Consider the following 6,889-nt stretch of genomic DNA (forward strand, 5'->3'; position numbering starts at 1 on the left):
ATCCGCAGTGCCACGTAGTGTCTATTTTCCGTTATTGCAGCTTAGAAAGCGAAGTAGATTCCATTTCCCCTAAAGCAGGGGTGCCCAAGTCCGGTCCTGGAGGTGTACCGCCCATTAGAGCTTAGTTCCAACCCTATTTCTGCACCACTGGTTCTAATATGGAGATGTTACTGAGGGACTTATAATAAGTTCTGCAGGGTGGTATACCATCGGGACCAGACTTGGCCACTCCTGGTCAGTGTACACCCAGAAGCAGGCTTTCTTTTGGTTGAAGCATAGACTAAATAATTAATATATGCAGCCTATAGGTGGAAGTGGGTTAGCCATCATCTTATCTCTCATTTTATTAACAAAGTCTGCTTGTATGTTGCTGCAGCTTGACCCTTATGTGTTGTTTCAACAAGTAGAATGTGTAGCCACACAGGGACTGCTGCTAGTGGTTAAAAACACTGATTTGGACACAGGTCTCTCCATAGTAGTTATATCTCTAGGTTAAATTGCAGGAAATTCCAGTAGAACAACAACATACAAAAATTGATACACACTCTCAAAATTTATGTAAATGATCACAAATAGAAGTCTCTTCCTACTGCTTGTCAGTAATAGACAACCCAACATCATAATGGCTTACAAGTTCCAGCAAGTCCTCAAATGGAGTCTGAATAAACTGCCTAACACCAGAAGCCATAAATGAACACAAGGCAAATACAACAGGGGTAAGAAACACCCCAAGAATGGAGTTAAACCACACAGCAGTTCCCACTAACAAACCAAACTACCTAGTCTCTCTACACCGAGTCTCTTTAGGCACCGTACACCAGCCAGGCAAAATTATCTCGGCCACAGCCACTCTGCCCAAACAAAGTGAGGCCCTCAGCCCAGAAGTAGTACAAAAAAAAAAAGAAAGAAAATGGAGCAATTATGTAGGGACCCCACTTTATGAAATTACAAATGAAATTGCACACCAGACATTAAACTCCCTTCTGTAAAGACATACTTGGCTGAAGGCATATTAAAAAACACAAATCTCAGCATCTGAAAAACAAAGCAAAAACACCCAACAGAGGTCAAACTAAACACCTACTAAAGCTCACTGTAACACTAGCAGAAATTCATTGCATGGACCTGAGCAAAAAAAAAATCCAGAAACGAATCCACCAAAAAGCACAGCAATGAGAGCGTATACATAGACTCCCAACAAATGCAAATGCTTTAATAATGCAAATGAATGAACAATACACATTTAAATATGGCTAAGAAGGTGTGTGATGACGTTTCAGTTTCTCCAAAATCAGACTCAAAGTAACCTAAAAAATTAAAAAGAGTCATAGTTAACTAAAGTATTATGCACAGAATTGTTTTGAGAGTACGTTCATCTGTCACTGTTCTTGACCGTTATCAACTTTAAGGATTTTCTTGCATTTTTAAAGATATTTTAAAAAATTAGTCCCTATATGTAGTTGCATCACTACATTTTGGTATGGCCATATTACCAAAATGTCTGTTGAACAGTTTGATAATACATTAGCCTAATGATATCATGATATCGAACCCTAGCCTTCAAGTTTTTTCACCACTAATCCTTGAAAATCACACAGGCTCTCCTGAATCATGATGACAGAAACACCTTAGCAGTCAGCGTTGAGACTGGGCGACTTGAAAAACTTAACCAAGATTAAATTAAAACTTAAAACAATACAACACTTACCATTAATGTAATTAATGTAAGTATGTATAGTATCAAATAAATACATTTAAAAAAACCAATCTTTTAACTAGCTTTTTTTGTGATCTCCACCATTCTGTCCAATTTATTTCTTACCGAGACTGCACTGAGGAAGTTTTTAAAAAGCAAACCGTTATAATTGTATAGCAAACAGCTTCGTATTATCTATAAAACTAAGGGCTATAACTCTTTTATCTTTTTCTGTTTGAGGTTTTGATACTTAAACTTTATTGAAAACTGTTACTTGTTTTACTCCCCTCCAAAAATGAGCTAGCCAGACTACAGTAAAATATTGTCAAGTCCAAGATTCCAATATTCATTCTAATATGAAATGTATGCGCGTTCTCCAGGGGAGTTTGGTTATGCTTGTTACAACACACAGAATCACAAAGCGTCTTTACAGACATCTTTGTCTAGACACCCAGTGAGTGACTATTACTGTAGAAAAATATTATTATTACAGTATTATTACACCACTTGTCCTGTCACCTCAGTTATTGCTGCAATGGTTAAAGTATTAACTGACATTTTCTGTGAACGGCTTTCATTTTATTCTTTGTGTTTTTGACAAAGTATTAATCAAAATGACTGCTTCAGAAAATTATATTTTCCCACCTCAGACTTTCAGATTAGATATTACATTATCTATATTATTTAGCTGTGATTTTCTGAAATATACACAATTATTTGCAATCCTATTACCAATTTTAGGGATATGTATAAAAGTGAGGTCTGGGCTGAATAAATATATTCCCTATAAAGGAGGAGTAAAGTTACAACCAACTGAATACCCCTCTCTCACCCATTCACCTAAATACCCCTCTCTCACCCATTCACCTAAATACCCCTCTCTCACCCATTCACCTGAATACGCCTCTCACCCATTCACCTAAATACCCCTCTCTCACCCATTCACCTGAATACGCCTCTCACCCATTCACCTAAATACCCCTCTCTCACCCATTCACCTAAATACCCCTCCCTCACCCATTCACCTAAATACCCCTCTCTCACCCATTCACCTGAATACCCCTCTCTCACCCATTCACCTGAATATGCCTCTCACCCATTCACCTAAATACCCCTCTCTCACCCATTCACCTAAATACGCCTCCCTCACCCATTCACCTGAATACGCCTCCCTCACCCATTCACCTGAATACGCCTCCCTCACCCATTCACCTGAATACGCCTCCCTCACCCATTCACCTGAATACCCCTCTCTCACCCATTCACCTGAATACGCCTCTCACCCATTCACCTAAATACCCCTCTCACCCATTCACCTAAATACGCCTCCCTCACCCATTCACCTGAATACGCCTCCCTCACCCATTCACCTGAATACGCCTCCCTCACCCATTCACCTAAATACGCCTCTCTCACCCATTCACCTAAATACCCCTCTCTCACCCATTCACCTAAATACGCCTCCCTCACCCATTCACCTAAATACGCCTCTCTCACCCATTCACCTAAATACCCCTCTCTCACCCATTCACCTGAATACCCCTCTCTCACCCATTCACCTAAATACCCCTCTCTCACCCATTCACCTAAATACGCCTCCCTCACCCATTCACCTAAATACGCCTCCCTCACCCATTCACCTAAATACCCCTCTCTCACCCATTCACCTGAATACCCCTCTCTCACCCATTCACCTAAATACCCCTCTCTCACCCATTCACCTGAATACCCCTCTCTCACCCATTCACCTGAATACCCCTTTCTCACCCATTCACCTAAATACGCCTCCCTCACCCATTCCTTTCCAGGTGTGTTGTAGAACTGTCAGGTGCCAAGCTACTTCCAAAATATCATTGTCTATGACCACATTCAGCAGCCATATTTCAAGTGATGAGGTTACATTAGACAGATATTAGAAATGGTATGTAGCAATTTAGTCTGTGAAACTATAGGTTATAGCTGCCATGTATGAGATTGTTAGCCAACTTGTTCCACATTGTTGTAGCATTTTATTGCTAATGGTAGATGCTTCACAGCCTAATATAAGTGAAGTAATGGTAAAAAGGCATTTTATTCTAGGCATTTAGTCTGATTGCGAGATATTGTTAGCAGCTTTTTAAAAATATTACTGTCATGTTTCTCCACTCTGGTTGTGGATTCTGTGGCACAGAGTTCCATGTGCTTTTGATTTCTTAATTTTTTGTTTTTTCTTTGTTTCAATCTGTTCCCATGGCAATGTCGCCATGTGCTTTAGTTTTCATTTCTGTCTCATGTATTAATTCCCAACCCTTGATTAAACTTTATTTTCTTATTTCTGTTCAGTCATCCTGTATATTTCTGTTCTCTTGTCTGATCTCCTCGTGTTCTTTTATGTGTTTCGCTTGGTATGTGTGAGCCTAGTTTTGTTTCTCTTTGTTTCTATTTGTCCTGGACTATGCATTCCAGATTTGTTTCTCTGTCTCCCAACTGTATGACTACAGACTCTCACAGATAATGTCAATAGATTCACTTTGAATCTCACATGCGTCCTGCTTTTCTTTGGTAAACATTACACTTACACTCTTATTGGCAATAATCTTCTGTAGACTGGTCTTGGTAAGGTGTTTATTTGTGTCTAAAATCCTAGAATAATTCTTGTTTACATAGCATATTCCTTATAGAATCCAAAATATCAAGGTGCTTTACACTGAAATTAATGAACAGTATTCAGTAATAAAATATTGATCAAATAAACGTCAAAAGTCATGAAATATAAATGTAAAAAATTGGATTAATTTAAACAGAAATTAAATTATACAGGCTAAACAAGCCTAATAATTAGGCGAAGCTAAACAAGCAACTCTTTAATCTGTATTAAACACTAATAGAACTTGTGTCACGGTACGGCCCCTTCTCCCAGACATCTCCCTGTGTGTGTGTGTGTGTGTGTGTGTGTGTGTGTATTCATTCGTATGCCCACGCCCTCCCCGTTTTTCACACCTGCTCCTAATTTTGTGTCGTTATTGTACATGTATATAAGTCTCTTGTTTAATTGTGGATGTTGTCTGTGTTTGACCTCATGTTAGCCTGAGCGCTACGTTGTTTTTTGTCTTTCCAAAAAACATTTGTTTTTCAAAAAACATCGTTGTGTGTTACACGGCTCGTCTGTGCAAGCCTCCTCGTTGCTGATTTTGCTGACGACATCCTCGTGACCCAGGCTATCAGTGGACTCCCCATTGACCTCTAGCAGGAGCTCTCCATCCTTAATTCCAGGGCTGCCTGCATCCACCTCCTGCAGCACACACACACACACACACACACACACACACACACACACACACACACACACACACACACACACACACACACTACACACACACACATATCTATGGTATGGAATATTAAGAATACCAGCCTCTGCATGCTAGTCTTGGATGCTTTGGTTCTGCGATTTAATGTGACACAAATTCAACCCCATAAATCCTTGAAGCCTCTAAATCTGCCTCTAAAGCATCTAAATCTCAGTGAGCCTTGCGAGACTCAAGCATGATCACCTAGGCCTGTGCGCTTGATTCCAGCCTGGCCACCCTGCTGTGCTCTTCTCCTACCTGAGCAGAAAGCTGCAGCTTCGGGGCTGGAGCACCATGTTCCGGAGGTCAGCCACCACTGGCACGATGGGCATATGGGCATCCCCCCTGTAGATGTAGCTCTTCTTGCTCTCGCTGTCGATCACCAGCACGGTCATGTGATCGCTGCTCTTTACCTGAGAAGGTCAAAGGTAATCAGCACTGCTTCATATGCCTGAAGTTCTGATAGTGCGAACATGAGTTAGGGTTAGGAATATGGTTAGATATATTAATTACTTTGTACCTAACATTCCACTGGATTGATCCAGACAAGCCAATCTCCTTTCCTTACTCCTGCATTCTGTGCTGGTCCCCCACTTGCTGGACTTATAGTGAACTACAGGGGGCGCACAAGGCACAAACCACTAAATCACAAAGGATTTTCAAATGATACTACTCATAGTTGTGATAGGTGAGGGACAAAAAGCAGAAAACTGGCACTTGATGCACTGGCCCCAAACATTAAAATGAATAAAAACCAAATAAGCAAAGATAATCAAGTTATCCATTACATACCTGAATCTTCAACATGGACCATGGCTGGATTATCTACTCCTTCCATTGGATTGAAGACAAATCTGCTTAGTGCACATAAAAAGAAGAGACTGTCCACTTGATAAGATCTTGTGGTGTTCATATTAAGAGCCAATGAGGTGCAGCCCAGCACCCTAAAGCCATAAACCAGTTAGGTGTCATCAGAGGTTGATTGGACGTTGGACGGTAGACCATCTTTACAGATGTCTGTGCCCATGTGCTCTGACAGGAGCAGAGGGTGCAAAGTCTTGATGTTCATAGCCGAAGGGTTAGTTAGCGTGTGTGTGTGTATGTGTGTGTGTGTGTGTGTGTGTGTGTGTGTGTGTGTGAGTGTGTGTGTGTGGGTGCGTGCGTGCGTGTGTGTGTGTGTGTGTGTGTGTGTGTGGGCCAGTAAAAAAATAATAAAGGCATGCAAGAAGCATCCAACTAGGTCGGTAGTTAATAAATATCATAGCGTTTCCTGGCACTGGAAAAGGTACAAAAATAAACATTTAAGTGACTCAGAACAGTGAAGTAATAAAAAGCACACAGCACTGTACCAGCCACATGATTTTACTTTTACATTATTCAAACAAGGGACACTTTTAACATCTGATCAGGGATCAGACCTGTAATATTCATGGTCATACACTTGTCTAAGGCTTCTGCTTCAGCACGCTGAACAAAAGTCAGTTTGAGCAAACCTTTATGTAAACTCCACAGACCTAACCTGACACTTAACATCATCACTAATTGACCATGAAGCGGTCTTGTGTTGTTACCAAAAAGTCTAAACCCCAAACCCGCCAAAAATCCTAAAAATGTAATATCAGATATTAGTATTTGGTGTCCTTACACCTTAGTCATCTGACAGTAACTGACTATACCATCCAAGAAAGACAAATGGAAGACTTTGATCTGTGCTTTACAAATTCCCTGACAATGCAGGTTCATTGCTACATCTAACAGAGTGTTCCAAGCAAAGAGAACAGACTTGCTAAGAATTTTGGGTATTTTTGTGGACATTAAGACATTCATTTTATTGGGTACAACATCTACCCTGTACTTTAAGTTT

At 40.5% G+C, this 6,889-nt stretch overlaps 1 long non-coding RNA gene across 1 annotated transcript; it reads right to left on the reverse strand.

The window, feature by feature from the left end:
• Positions 1-4,304: 4,304 nt before the first annotated feature.
• Positions 4,305-6,011, reverse strand: LOC113591871 (uncharacterized). Its single transcript, XR_003412250.3, has 4 exons — positions 5,818-6,011; positions 5,546-5,638; positions 5,284-5,438; positions 4,305-4,967 (listed from the first exon to the last, which is right to left on the reverse strand). It is a non-coding gene; the product is annotated as an uncharacterized LOC113591871 (long non-coding RNA).
• Positions 6,012-6,889: the final 878 nt, after the last annotated feature.

The sequence above is a fragment of the Electrophorus electricus genome, chromosome 8, assembly GCF_041902795.1.
Source record: "Electrophorus electricus isolate QZ-2024a chromosome 8, ASM4190279v1, whole genome shotgun sequence".
NCBI classification, from domain to species: domain Eukaryota; kingdom Metazoa; phylum Chordata; class Actinopteri; order Gymnotiformes; family Gymnotidae; genus Electrophorus; species Electrophorus electricus.